Here is a 15709-nt window from a genome sequence, read left to right on the forward strand (position 1 = left end):
ACTGTTAAAAGTTAAAGTAAAATAAATGACCCTAAATGCAGACTTAATAAAGGTAACAAATTCGAATCAGAAATCGACAATTCATGTATCACCATGACTTTCCGAATTCCCAATTTAAAATATACGGGCAAACGAGTATTGGAGATTGACGATTCATGTATCACCATGACTTTTCAATCCTCAATATAAAATATACAAGAAAATGAGTATTGGAGGTTGACAATTCATGTATCACCATGACTTTTCAAGTCTCCAACCTCAGAACACAATCGTAAATGGAAATTGAAAAACAAACTATTCATGTATCACCATGACTTTTCGGATTTTCAAATCCAACAAACGAATATGTAAGTAAAATCTATAAAAATCGAAATTCAACAAAAATCGAAATATCGCGGAATAAAACATAAAATCATATACTGCGCAAGCGCGAGCACATTCATAAATAACGAGTAATTTACAATAAGCGCGCAAACATGAGATTTCTCTCATGCGCGAGAAGGGACTCTTAGGTATTCTAGGCCGTTACGTCTAACCACCTATCCTAAAGTCAACGGGCTCTGATACCAATCTGTAACACCCCGACCAAAGGCGGATTATACATCGGGGCGCCACATATTGTTTCATTACTCGTGACACTATTGGGTGTCAATATTTAATAAATACATTCATTCGCGCACGCGCAAGGTAAACACAAGATAACATAAATCAATATATTATAAGGCAAAATATTAGAACAACAAATAACTTGTCTTGATACATTTTAATCTAGGTCCAAAATAAAGAAAACTTCCTATGTGTCCACAAGCTCCAAAACAGCTACTGCAAACCTGAACATGTATTAAAATAAACGTCAAACACTTGCTTGTTGGTGAGAAATCAAGTTTAATAGATAATAATAGATAACAATAAATCTGCGCGCAACACGTGTATGTCTGGTGTTTAACAAGGGTGCAATCAGATTGTGATCAAGCCTAAATAGATCATAGCTCATAGTTCATAGTTCAATCCGTGCTCCCAATTGAGCACAAAAACGAGAAAACATCTGTGCAAGTGTAAACAAAGAAAACCGTAAACGATAGGTCTCCCATGTTCATCTAATGGATCCATGAAAACTTCGGAATAGGCCGAACAAAGCGGTTAATGATACACACATACAAATAAACAGCCAAGTAAACGTCCTCAACACATGGGATACTGCGCGACTAAAGTTCATAAACAAGTTTAAGACTCTAAGTTTGTATGAACACATGAACATCCCAAAACATTAAAAATAAAAAGGGATTAGGTACGAGATTACTCACATGATAAACGATGCGGTGTAAGATAAAGCAAGAACCAACTTTAAACAAGCACAAGTTAACCTATAAATAAGATTATTGTTTTAATGATTTGTTTTAAGTCTTGATTACAAGTTAGCATAATTAATAAGAATTATTATATAATATATATTATATATTACCGGAAATCTGGGCAGAAGAGAGGAGAAAACGGAGGCAAAGAGAGGAGGCGGCTGAAGGACAACGGCAGAGAGCAAAGGAAGAGAAAGATAATAAGTGTTTGTGTGTGTAGTGTTAAGAAAATAGCATTATTATTTATAGAGAAACCCTAGGGAACACAATCCCTAGAAAAGGGGGAAAAGATCTCAAAAAGCAAAAGATTCCAAAAGCAAAAGATATCAAAAGATATGACAGCTGCAGGGGGCAAAGGAAAAGCTGACAGGGAACAGTAAACAGGTATGGGAGGGTCAGATAAAGGTACTGGTCAAGCATGGAAAAAGCAGATTAGGTCAACGGCTCAAAAGATAAGACAACACAAAAGCAAACGGCTAGATTCAACAGAAGAAAACTCAAAACATAGCGCGAGAAGGCTTGAGCGCACCGCGGGAAGAATCACATTTCTTAGCGCGCCGCGGGAGGAACTAAAATTCCTAGCGCGCCGCGGGAAGAACTATAATTCTTCGCGCGTCGAGGGATGAACTACGATTCTTAGCGCGCTGCGAGAAGAACTACAAATCCTTAGCGCGTCGCGGGAAGAACTACCGTTCTTAGCGCGCTGCGAGAAGAATTACAATTCTTAGCGCGCTGCGAGAATAGTTCGTCTCGCGAATCGCAGCAACAGGTGGTCTTCACGCAGGCTTCCTTGTAAGGAGTCTGGCGCGTGGAGCTGCGCAGACATCCTTAGGCGGGAAGGAACAAAGGACAAGCAAAGAGTTAGAAGAAAAAGAGGGAAACAAGACGTAAGGGCGGGACGGTGACAAGAGGGAAAAGAAGGCGGAAAGAGAGAAGAAGAGGGACGGGACGGCGGAAAGAAAGAGAGAGAAAGAGGCGGGAAGGAAAATATATTATTATCATTAAAAGTAAAATATAAGTATAAATAAATATTAAATCACAAAAGAAAGAGATCGGATCAGAGAAACGGGTACCTGGGTCGGGTCGGATCGGGGCAGATGTCACAAACCATCTCCTATGCCGCTTAATTTCGACGACCACTGCTTACCACCACTGCTTCTGTCACCATATTTCTTGTAAGTCGGGATTTTAGGTAATAATTGTTAGTTTTTATGATTTAGGCATAATACATGTAATTTAGGAGATTTTAGGCATAATACATGTTAATTTAGGAGATTTTAGGTATAATCATACTAATTTGGGGATTTTAGGTATAATATATGTTAACGTTGGGGATTTTAGGTATATTATATGTTGATTTTGAGGATTTTAGGTATAATATATGTTAATTTTGAGGATTTTAGGTATAATTCATGTTAATTTTGTGTTTGTTTATGTGTGCATATGCACTTTCTGGCGAGACTTGTTGCAATTGACCAGATTTGACATTGATGCTGCTGACCCGTGGGTTCGACATTTGCAACTTACCAGTGGTATGCCAGTTCTTTCTAGTTTATTTATTTTATTTCATGTATTCAGATTTAGGGTTTTATGATGATTTAAGATATATGTTAATTGTGTTTAATTTTATATAGTGTAATTTAGTTTGTAGATACATAAGTTGTTATTTTAGTTTTCAGTTTAATATCTTAACTGTAATAACCACGTACAGTCTTGTAAACTTAACGTGTTCAGAAACTTAAAAGTTATTGACCAGCTCTCATATATGGAAATGAGGTAAAAGACAGCAGAGTGTTGGATCTGATTCATATGGGTCAAACAGGTTACAAACTTATCTTTTATGTGTTTGTTTTATTTTTAACAAACAGTTATCTTTAGCTAGTTACAAAGTGTCTATATTGTTACTGATTTAGTGTCTTTAGTTAATTAAATTTAAATGTTTGAAGAGTTAACCAGTAACGAGTTTGAGTCATGGGCAAAGGAGAAGAAAATCCAAAAGAAGCTGCATACCCCAGTTGACCTGGTAAGTTGCAAATTGTAGTCTTTATATTTAACCTAAGTATTTATAAAAAAACGTTTGAGACTGAAAGTTGGAGAAATTGTAAGATATACATTCCTCTTGTTTTGCTCTTTGTCATTGACCTATTCAAGTTTTTAATTTTGTGGATATAGAGAGCTATGAAGTAACTATGAAGACTATCTTTCAAATGGAAGTAAGTACGTACAGACCCTTCATAGGATGAAATCAATAAGCAACCAAATAAAAATCTTTATGATGGTAAGAATCATTACATCAAACCATAGTTAGTTACAGTAGGATAAGTGTAGTTGTGCAAATTTTAATGAAGGGTTTGTAAGTTGCTAATGTACATACAGTTACGCCAAGCTGTTTCGGTAGCTCTTAACGAGGCAGCCTGCATTCGTGACCGGTGTTTTGGCTTCGGATGCAACCGGGCTATATGGTTCTTGTACATATATGCAGTAAGTTCGATCCACTTTGGTTTTAATCTGTTTCATATATATTAACTTTTTTCCATGTTTTGTTCCTCCAGCTACCACCACCAAAGAAGAAGAGAAAAATGCAAAACCTGGTTTAAGGGACGAAGATCTGCAAGATGATCCTGACACAAGGATGATCGATCAACAAAGACGGCCTACAGATCGATAATATATATTGTACTTCAATGTTTAGTGTGATGAACAATCTTATGTATGGATATATATTATTATTAATATATGATATGATTTGGATTTCCATTAGCTAGGGGTTTCATGTTAATTTAATGATTTTTTAATTATAATTACAATATATTAATTGAATTTGGTTTTTAGTCACATTTATAGTTAAAAGTGGGCAAAAACGTTATGTGTCACAAAAGATAGACAATAGCCACACTTAAAGTTGAAACTTGGGCAGATACAATATGTGTCACCAAAGATAGACAATAGTCACACTTAAACATTAGTCACACAGTGTGACTTTGTTTTTGTTTTGTGTGACTGAATGATATAGCCACACTGATGGGGACAAAATGTATGACTACTTAAAACCTTTTGTCACTGTAATTTTAATTCAATGTGACAATAACAAGCTTTCACGTCACTATATATAAGAAACGGCCACACTTATAAGAACATCATGTTGAACTTGCTACATTTTGTCACTGTTGTATTAAATTGTTGTCGCTAAAACATAAATGTTTGTGACTATACAGTAGAAACGGTCACATTGAAAATAGATTCATGTGACCGCTGCTACCTTTAGTCACACTTAATAGACGAAAGCTTGATTCCAGCAAAAATATTGAAACCTTTTAGTCACGCTTTTTAAGACCTACGGTCACAAAACTTCAAGGTCACCGTATGGTATCTATGGTGGCGGCGGCTTTGGTGTCACTTGGACTGAAAGGGATATGTGTGACGAAATGGATACAGTGACACTTATTCTGTGTTACCGTATCTAAATTTTCACGCAGTGCTAACATACCCTCCAATCGAAGCAGTAGGTAGACGAATGTTGAGACTAGACCTGAAGTCATCAAATAAGACATGTGGTAATCCCTTAGTGAAGATCTATCTGGATGGGATATGAAGAATGTGTATTATTGATCGCGCTTGACCTAACTACGAATAAAGTGTGTATTCATTTCAATGTGTTTGGTATGTTGATGTTCAATAAAACTTTTTTGTCATAAAAAAGAATTAGAAGGTTAGTGAACCTGTTAGAAAATGAAGTAATGGGTCATATCGGGTTGTAGCGGGTCAAAAACTATGTTTTTAACATAACAATACAATGGTATATTTAGATGTGTATACTAGCCTAAACATAGATTACAGTTCAAATAAGGTCAGGATAATAAAACATTAATGCAGAAGAAATGTGTACAGTACTTTAGAAAATGAAGGATACAAATTAATAATATCCTAAAAATAACCATTTATGAAATTATGAAAAAATTAGCATCTTAATGAACTAGAGACAAAAATGAATAAGAGAACTGCAGTAAATTACAAACGCTCTATACAGTTAATGATAAGAGATTCACTGAAAAGAGTGAAAACTATGATTCTGTCATCTGTTACTAGTTTTACTCGATGTAGAAAGTACGCTTTTTAACATAACCAAATGCTCATCATTTGATATATGGAGTGACATTCAAAGGTTCGTTACCATTGTTTCTTTCTACCAATTTTATGGTCCCGAGTCATGTAATGTCGCCATGGTGTAACGATAGGCTTGCAACACTAGTCTATGAATTTCATCCGCCGCTGATTCTACACTTTCTTGACTTTGACTTTGACTTTGACTTTGACTTTGTTCATGATATCCTGATTGACAAACAGACTCTGCATCACTTTCATGATCTTCAACAGAACCCGATGCCTCATAACTTCGATACTGCTTATATAAACAAGTTTAGTTAAGGAAACAATAATCTTGAATAAATGTACCTTGCGAATGACAATCCATTCACCATTCTGATACGATTGCCTCACACGCAGTTCAGATTTACTTACTTCAAACTCGTGTAACGATCCAACTAATCTAACCATAAACTGGTCCAAACCGAAAACCTTCAAAACGATCGCCATCTTCCATGAAAGATTGTGAAACACTTACGCCACATCACCAGGAACCCAACTTTCTGATTTTTCTAACTGAGGAGGACAAGGTCTTACGAAGTTTTCAGATACTCGTTCCATGTCATCCTCGTTAGTAAAACCGGGATACACATCATAACTGACGGTGTGATCATGCCCTTGGCTAGAAACTATTCGCGCGCAACGCCATGATTGGCAAAATACCTCCACTATACTTCCTCTTTTATACTTCATGATCCAGAATTTAATTGTCTTATTTTCTCAAGTTAAGAGTCCTAAAAACATGTGTGTATAGAGAATATTATCTCTACTATATTTAGAATTGGATGGAAAAAAAATAACTATAATATACACATAAAAATGCATGCCGTATGGTTTTAATTGATACATGGTTTTTATTAAGCCAACCTAATTTTACTTTCACTTAACATATAATATAATTATTATTAAATTAACCCATTAAATCAAAATATGTCTTTCCTTTTCTTCGTTTTATAATCGCAACATATGAAAAGGCACGCCTCCTAAACACACAGTTTGGTGTCTTTTAACTTTCAAGAAACCGTTGTGTTCTTTGAACCTTTTAACCGTAAAAATCAATAACCGCTACCCCCTCCAAACCTATAAATACATCCACATATCACTCACTACCATAATATTACAACGAAATGATCACGCCATCATCTTCCATTCTTCCGCACCCCCACCGATAACGTATTAGCATTCAGTTGGTAGAAGATGGTGGCCGGGTGTACATAATCTAGAGTGATGGTCGTGACAGTTGATGAATCGGCATCGAAAGGTGACAAGACACCGGACCATAAACGATCGGCATCGAAAGGTGACAAGACACCGAACCATAAACGATCGGCCTCGAAAGTTGACAAGACACCAAACCATAAACGATCACTGCCACCATAAGACACCGGACCATAAACGATCCCTGACAGAGGATGATGGGAAAGTTTTATCAGATTCTTGTAAGAATTAGATTTAACATAGAAGATAGACAAACACAGGCGTAATGGCATAGTTGTACGTGTATATAAGGCCATCCGTAGTCACGGCTTTATGATGCCGTTTAGGATGAAAGCGTCGGGGGCGCCCCCCCCCCCCCACGTTTTTGGCCGGCGTTTTCATAAAGCGTTTTCTACAAAACGCTTAAATGTAATAAAATTGTGTGTGGGGAGAGGAGAGAGAGATGAATAAATGTAATTATTGTAGGAGAATTATGGCGTTTTGCCATTACGCCACTTTTTGCATAACTCTCAATTGATGACGGGATGTCACATGGCGTATAACGCCTAAGGGTGATGCGTTTTGACTACACAAGGTCTAAGTGTAAGTCATCTTTTTTTTTTTTATCAAACTAAACCGAAAATAAATGACCCCACCGCAACGCGCGGGTAACTTCTATAGTTTAAACACATTTATAATTTGATTGTTGAATGATGAGAGTAATAATACCTTTAGATTTGAGTGTTTGTGTTTTGATGTTGGTAGAAACAAAGAATAACTTGCGGAAGAAGGTTACCAACTTGACAATAATATTATTGTTGAAAGAAGAATAAATAACTTGTTTGAGGAGCTTGTCTTTTATAACATTTTTTTTAAGCTGCAACTACTTTTCCTTATTTTCCGTTAACTAAACCGACTTTCAGCCTTTTAACTTCACTTTCTTTAAAATAAATTTCTTTTTGTTACTATTACATAACTTTCATCTTTGTTTCTTTTCCAGTTTTTCGTCCTTTTATGTCAACAACCACCATTTATGTCAACAGCACTTACACTGTGTTTCCGAGTCTTATTTAACGAGGAGAGGGAGGGAAGGGGAATTATGACAGGAAAGAAAGCTAGGGGAAGGAAAATGTGTAATTTTATTTCGTGTTCATGAGTTCAATGAAAAGGAAAGGAAAAGAAGGAAAATTAAACATTTTAGGTGTTCCCGAGTTAAGAAGAAAAGAAAAGAAAAGAAAAGATACATTTTTCCTATTATACCCTTTAAGTAAACAATTACATGGAGTTAGATATCAGGGTAATTTAGGAATTGATAAAAGTTATGATTAGACATAAATATTTTCTCTCCTAATCTCTCCAAATTGGGAGAATGATAATATGCTTAAATTTTTTAGACTTTTCTCTCCTTTCCCCTTCTCTCCCTTTCTTAAAAATCTCTGAAACATGATTTTTTTTATATTTTCCTCTCTTTTCCTTCCCCTCCCCCCCTCGTTAAATGAGACTCTGGAACACAGAATCTTCCAAGTGATGTCTTCACAATTGTGTCTCAGTGATAAGGAGGAGGTGAGAATCTATTGAGATTTGGCATCAAACCTCTTTACCAGTCGATTTACTTTGAAACATGTGATTTACCTGCCTTATTTTAGTCATTAAACGGACATTTTTTGGCGGGGGAAGGGGGGAGGCAATTAGGGCAGAGAAATTAAACCCACTTCTAGTAGCATATGAACTGGTCTTGTGACACATTGTTGTAACTGGACCACCACGTATACACTGATGTTTGAAGTCCATTGAATGGATCAGACCACTTGATATCCTTCGAACCCAAATTTCATAATTCCTATTCAAATAGGCGATTCCTAGTAGCAAAGAACTGGAAGTGATCGGTGGCAGCGTCCGATCAATAATCAATTTAGAGAAAGATTGATGGTGGTGTTTTAGGTCGAAATAGAGGAAGGGAGGGAGGATCAACTCTCTAACTATTTAATACTCTTGTCTTTTATATAAATTATTAGATAACCTTAGAAAGAGTTAATTACTCGGATGCTTCTCGAGTGATCGGGGATCGAGGTGTTCAATGAATCGAATTTCGAATGTCTTATTTATTCAAATTTAGAAATTTTGAAACTGAAGTCGAATTCGATTAGAATCGAAACATATTAGAAAAATTCGAGTCAATTCTAATTCAAAATAGCTAATTAGAAATTCGATTTAGTTCGACAATAAATTTGAATTCGAATAGATTCGATTCGAATTCAGTTTAAAAAATCTATTTTAATCCCAATTTTTAAACAATTACAAATTTAAGTCTTTTAAAAACAAAAAGTACAAATCTATAAAACAATTATATATATCATTCAAAATTATAACACCCTAAATATATAAAGTGGTTACATTCAATTACGTGAATTAATAACAGAAATGATGAACTTACAATTTTTAGTCTTTAGAACTTAAAAGAATTCTATAATCTATCTTTTTATAAAAATGTATATTTTGTAATAAAGATAAAAATGTATAATTTGAATTTGAGTTTCAAAACGAAACGAAATTGAAATAATAAACTCGTATTCGTTTAAAAATTCGATTACTAAATCAAATTTGAACCAACTCAAATTCGAATGATTGAAAATTGATTTCAAATCTTTAAATTCGAATGTTAGTCGAATTGAATTTTGAGTTCCTCGAGTCTGATTCGAATACTGAACAACTCTAATGGGGGGGGGGGGGAGAGTTAGAACTTTATAAGAGCATTCTCATCCTATCCCTCAAAATTATGTGAGAGTGGTTTGCAAATTATAAGGTGAGGTTTTGAGTGGTTATGAGTGTAAATTATAGGGTGGGGAAAGAAAACGCAGTGATTTTTTTTAGATTTGGGGAAACAAAATTTGCCGATATTTATTTTTTAATGTTTGTTGAATTAGTTGTGTGTACAGGAGAGAAAAAATTGTAATGATAAAAGATTATGAATGCTCTAATTCTTTTAATTGAAAATGAGAGAGAAATATATATTTTAGTATAATTATAGAGATGAAGAAGATAAACAGATTATGAATGCTCTAATTCTTTAACCTTTCATTATTTTACACATATGACTCTAGCAATTAAATAAACTCATAATTTACATATTCAGCTCGTTACATAGTAACTCGAAGGGTTAAAAGATTTCAATTTTGAACTGATTAGTTAAAATAAAAAACTATACGGACGAAAATAGAAGTTAAATATTAGACATCTAATATGCAATAACAACCTCCATTTAATTAACCCTTGAGCATGTGGTGCTCGTAGACACTCAAAAGCAGCTTTTTGTCTACATTTCATGTCAAAGTGCGTTTAAGTCATGAACAATTTTACTAAAAAGAGTACTCACCAATGCATGTTGGGCTTTAGGGGGGGGGGAGGTTTCCTTGCTAGTAAAAACGCTAAAATTGAAGCTTTGAATTATATCATGAAGTCAAGCCAAAGTACAAGAATAATCAGAATCCATACCACATATAGCAATGTCTCGAAGGATGTGGATAGAAAGCACCCACGATTGGGCATCGATGCCACAAAGGCATATGAGGAAGCATCTACTGCCGAATACAACCTCAAAACCCCATTCTCAACGGGTAAGGAAGCAAGTCGCCATTAGTTAGGACCTCCGCAAACTACAGTGCTCTCAATCGCCTCACGCAATCCTTTGCCAAAGAACAATGCTGCCTCCATCATGTGTATAGGTTGACATGTCCTCAAGCCAAAGAAAATTTTGGCAATAACCATACATGATCGAAACAAAAGAAGCTATCTGGTTAGGAATGTGAATTTCTTGACTGGCCCACTGGATAGACGTTCAACTCTTCACGTAACTGACATGTTGGTCTTTGGATGGAGTTGAGGGAAACATGCATGTGTTGATCTAACAGGGGTTTCTTCTTATGTGGACTTGGGGAGTAGTGGCTTCACAGCTTGGCAGGCTGCCCTAAAAGCTGTTTCATACAAGGTGACTATACATGAGAATACTTGTCTTGACAACCAACATGTATTTATACCGTTCGCATTTAACACTTTTGGTTTCCTCGCACCTGAAGCTGTCGGTCTACTTAGCCGGTTTCAACTAATCATGTATAGTAATGTTATGACTCCAAGATCTATTGATGTAGTTTTTAAAAGATAATTAAGTTAATTTTGCTATTCAAAAAAAGCTTGCGATGCAGCTTGTTGCATGTTAATTTGCCTGCCGTCTTGATCTAAAGGTACCCTAAATGTTATTATTTTTAATAAACTTTTGATAAAAACATTAACCCCTTGATTTGTTAAATCCTTTTATAGAAAACCCTAGATTTAAGTTATATTAAAAAATATATATAAATAAAAGAATCCAAACATTCCAAGCTTTTCAAACAAGTCATTTAATTATTAACCCTTCCCCACAAGTCACAACTGTTGTTTTCTCGTACAACAAAGCACAAAACAACAACACACGAAGCATTCACCGAACAATTTTCAAACACTTTCTGGTTACAGCAAATCTGAAGGTATGAATATCTGTTGGGATATTTTTTGCCCATGAGAAAGCCCAACTCATCTTTAATTACATGGTTTATTTATTTAATTATATATAAATAAGAAGAAAAAAAAATGTGATATTCCCTTTGTTTTTGTTCTCACGTCACAAGCCAATACCACCACCATAAGTTACATGCTATGGTTATTTTTATTGGATGGACTTCACTGGCCCATTTAATATTATATGGTTTTTCTTGGAGAGAAATCTACACAGCAGCCGACATAACTCTAAATATATATGAGAGAATTATTGTTTAGGTTTTGAGTTGTTCTGCCGTTACACATACATACCAAAAGACTTGAGATTATTTTGTTCCTCTTCTGCTGTCGACAAAGCTAGTTACGAAGAGAAGATTTGGGTGCTCAAGTTTTGGTGTTTGTGAAGAGATAAGAGACGTTCTAGAGACCGGGTATTTTCTCGTTGGTGTTACCTCTTACTCGTTTGTTTTGATTCCATATACTTGAAGATTGTTTTGTACCAAGTATATGATGATTTGTGTATGTCTCTAGTTTTACCTAGAGAAGAACTTTGTATTGCTCATTATTGGTGATAGTGAATTTGAAGCGGCTCTAGTAGTCCCGTGGTTTTTACTCTCGCCTTGAGAGGTTTTCCACGCTAAAATTTATCGTGTCACTTTTACTTTTAAATTACCCTATTTGTTTGCATCCTCATTGGTTCATTCGGGTCAGGAAAAAGTTTAGCCAAACGAAGTTTAATTCCGCACTTTTAGTTTACCGTTCGTGGCTAGGTGGTTGTTTTTCCCAAAAATCTCTTCGTTCAACTATTCATAGATTTTCATTACTTTGTATTTTCGATCTCGTATGTTGTTTGTTCGATTTTGTAATCATCTATATATAATATCAGTTATTAGGATGATATATTATAGATTTATTATCAATGATCCAATGCATGTACCGTTTTAACTTATTCAGATAATAAATTAGTTATTTTTTAACGCTAGCTCTATATATGTTTTAATGATCGTTATACAATTAGTTAGTTATCTGGATCATCATAATGTGGTAATTGATTTTTAATTTGTTATTAAGATATCTTGTTTTGATGCTTTCTCGTTTTCTCTTTTAAGAGAATTCGGAGATTTGTTTGATTACAAGTAGTGTAAATTTACAAGTTTGTGCCCAAAATTTTTATACGTAGTTTAGATTTACCTATTTTCGCCCCAAAATTTTGAGCCCCCCCTTCTTTTCGTCCAAGCTGATCAACCCATTCAGATCCGAATCGTTAGAGATTGGCGTGAATTTGAACCGGACTTTGATGATATGTTTGATCATAAGCTTGTTATTTCTGTGTTATTGTGCATGTGTGTTTTGATTCTATATATTATCACTAATCATGCTATAATCTGATTTATGAACAGGTTTTAAGGACTTTAACTTGGAATTCAAGACAAATTCTTTCTGGATCATGAAGTATACGAGAGGAAGTATAGTTGAAGTATTTTGCTACAAATCGTGGCGTTGCGCGCGGATAGTTTCTGGCAGAGGGCATAACTACACAGTCTGTTTTGATGTCTATCCCGGTTTTACCAACAGAGATGACATTAAACATAGACTGGAGTTGCGTGCCTACCGTTCCACCATGGCGGCATTACATGCATTGGGTCCCTTAAACTGGGAGAAAGAAACAATGGTAACAAACCTTCGTATGTCACTGCATGTATCAAATGATGAACATTTGATTATGATAAAAAACTTAATATCGGGTTCTAGTATACACTCTTGTTAGATACAGGTAGAATTCACTGTTATTGTTATAATGAAACAAGTTCATCACTTTTTTCAACATCAATGTTAACACTTAAAATGAGCCAAGCCCAGAACCGAAACATATTTGGTTTTGGCCCATTAGTCCATTACCGATCTGACCCGACCCATTCATAAGGCAGTATGAATGCGTTAATTTTTCGTGATATTATTAGTACTTTTTCAAAATTTTACAGGGCCAAATGACTGGCTTATACACCTTGCTTCTGCATCAGTAAGTTGATGTTGGGGAAAAGATCTTTAAACATGTTTTCTTCACGGATATATATATATATTCGTTGAAAGATACACGACAGAGGATCTTGCGTAATTATGGCCAGGTAAGTTATGCCGGCCAGGTAACTTTTGCTTATTGTTTGGTAATTTGCGGGTTCACTTAAGTCCTCATAACATTACAGAACAAGTAATCCGTTACTAAATAGGGGTGATCAAGGTTCGGGTTTTGGTTTCCACAGTTCAAATATTTTTCCAGTTGAAACTGAACAACGAATCAAATTTAAAGTTGGTAAAACCCGAATTTTAATTGGTTCGGTTTCAAACCAAAAAGCCCGAATTTTAATAAGATGCTAGATGGGTGTTCATTGGTTGGCTTTGTATTGAGCTAAATGTTTAATGGGCTGCACAAATAGGAAAATCCGTAGCCCGGTATGTATAATCCGGGTTACTCTATTTTAACCGAATTGGGTTTTCGGTTCTGAAAACCAAACCGAAAACCGATTATGTCTTGGAACTTAAATCATTTTCTTACACAAAAAAGTGATAACACATGATGTTATTTATGACATACAAGAATATTTAAATGCTTAAATTATTCTCCTTTTTCAACTTGGAAGCCAATTGATCTAAAGCTTTTGTTGAACACCCATCTTTACTAAGAACATTAGCGGCTGCAACTTTAAGATCCTGAATCCGACTCCTAATCGGTTTTCCTTCTTCCCCTGCTAATAAACCCTTCACGACCCTAGCAATCTCCACACGACCCACAATGCCATTTTCATCGGCGGCGGGCCTTAACGCCACTTTTATACCCTCGGTTACACATATTGCATTCATCTTTTGCTCTGCATAAAGTGGCCATGCAATCACCGGCACACCATGTACTACAGTTTCAAGAATCGAGTTCCAACCACAGTGGGTTAAAAACCCACCGGTTGAACTATGACTTAGGATCTGGGCTTGCGGGGCCCAAGAAGGAACCACAAACCCGATACTTTTGGTTCTTTCCAAGAACCCTTTTGGTAAGAAACACAAAGGGTCCTCATGACCATGTGAGTTAAAATAAGTCGCGTTCGGTTTATCATTGGGGCTTCTAACCACCCATATGAACCTTTGTTCACTCAATTCCAAACCTAATGCTAACTCATTGAGCTGATTAGAAGACAAGGTTCCACCACTCCCAAAACATATGTACAAAACAGAACCACATGGTTGGCCATCTAACCACTTCAAACACTTTGACCCGTCTACGTCACCACTTGAACCCGAACCGGTCTGTATCAACGGTCCAACGGGATATATCCTCGGCTTGCCCGGTTCATCTTCTAGCAACGCTTTCAAAGCTCCATCCTCTAACTCCTTGAAACTATTCAACATTATACCCTTAGCCATCTTATACCTCTTTGCATTATGAAGCACCCATTTATATGCATCATTCTTTCTATCTTGAAGCGGGTCAAGCAGGTCTTGCCCACGAATCGGTATGCAACTCGTTATATGAAGGGGTTCGGGTAAGTCTCGATACTCGCATGTAATCATTTGATCAAGTTTAGGAAGATGAAGAAACAAAGACAATGCCATAGCAGTTGATGGAAAGAACACATAAGGCGAAACTCCAAATTCAATAGCAACATCAAATGCATCCGTGCCATAAAGATCAACAAACAAAGCCACCATGTTTGTTTCCGCAACCAATAACTTGAACGCTTCACGAAGCGAGTCGAGAGACCTAGTGACCATGAGGCTTATTTGGGTTACAGTTAGTGCATCTTGTGGTAAATCATTGAAACTAACTGGAGGAAGAACGACGTAGTTTAATCCACCTGGGAGGGAATCGAGAAAGGCTCGTTGAGATATTGATAGAGGCCCGCCGTTTGGAATGATGAAAGTTGAAGAGATGTTATGGTGGTTCTTTAAACGCTTGGCGAATTCAACCAAAGGGATCAAATGTCCCATTCCGGGACTTGGGACAATGGCTATATGCGGGGTTCTTTCCATTGTAAAGAGAGGAAGATGTATGTGAAGAGAGAGATGTGAAGAGATGAATGAAATTAGATGGTGATATATATAGACATTTGGGGTGTTTATGTTCCTTTGTATGAAGAAGAGATGCAATGTGAGTTAAAGTTTGAACTATATTAAATAATTACAAACAATAATTAAATAGTTTAGATTGATAATGTATTTTACTAGTGGATGTAGCCCGGGCGTTGTAGCGGGAATTTGTTGTGCAAGGGAATTCGGCATATGCATAAAATATAAAATAATGTGTCGAAACCTAGGGGTGTGGATAGGTTTATAAGATTTTTAACTTGTTTAAAAATGTAAATTTTGTTTGTATACTCGTTTATAATTCAAGATGTATGCAAGTATGTATAGAGTTTACGGGATAGAGATGACCAAATTGCTTTGTAGAGGTTCAAGTGGATGTTAATTAATTATTTCTTCCTCTTCTCCCTTATTCT

General features: G+C 35.8%; 1 pseudogene; it reads right to left on the reverse strand.

Annotated features, from left to right (window-relative positions):
- Positions 1 to 13782: 13782 nt before the first annotated feature.
- LOC143580564 (hydroquinone glucosyltransferase pseudogene) lies at positions 13783 to 15259 on the reverse strand (annotated as a pseudogene).
- Between the last annotated feature and the right edge of the window lie 450 nt (positions 15260 to 15709).

The sequence above is a fragment of the Bidens hawaiensis genome, unplaced genomic scaffold (assembly GCF_021521415.1).
Source record: "Bidens hawaiensis isolate Kalapana, Puna unplaced genomic scaffold, B.hawaiensis_p1.1 tig00030524_1, whole genome shotgun sequence".
Taxonomy (NCBI): Eukaryota; Viridiplantae; Streptophyta; class Magnoliopsida; order Asterales; family Asteraceae; genus Bidens; species Bidens hawaiensis.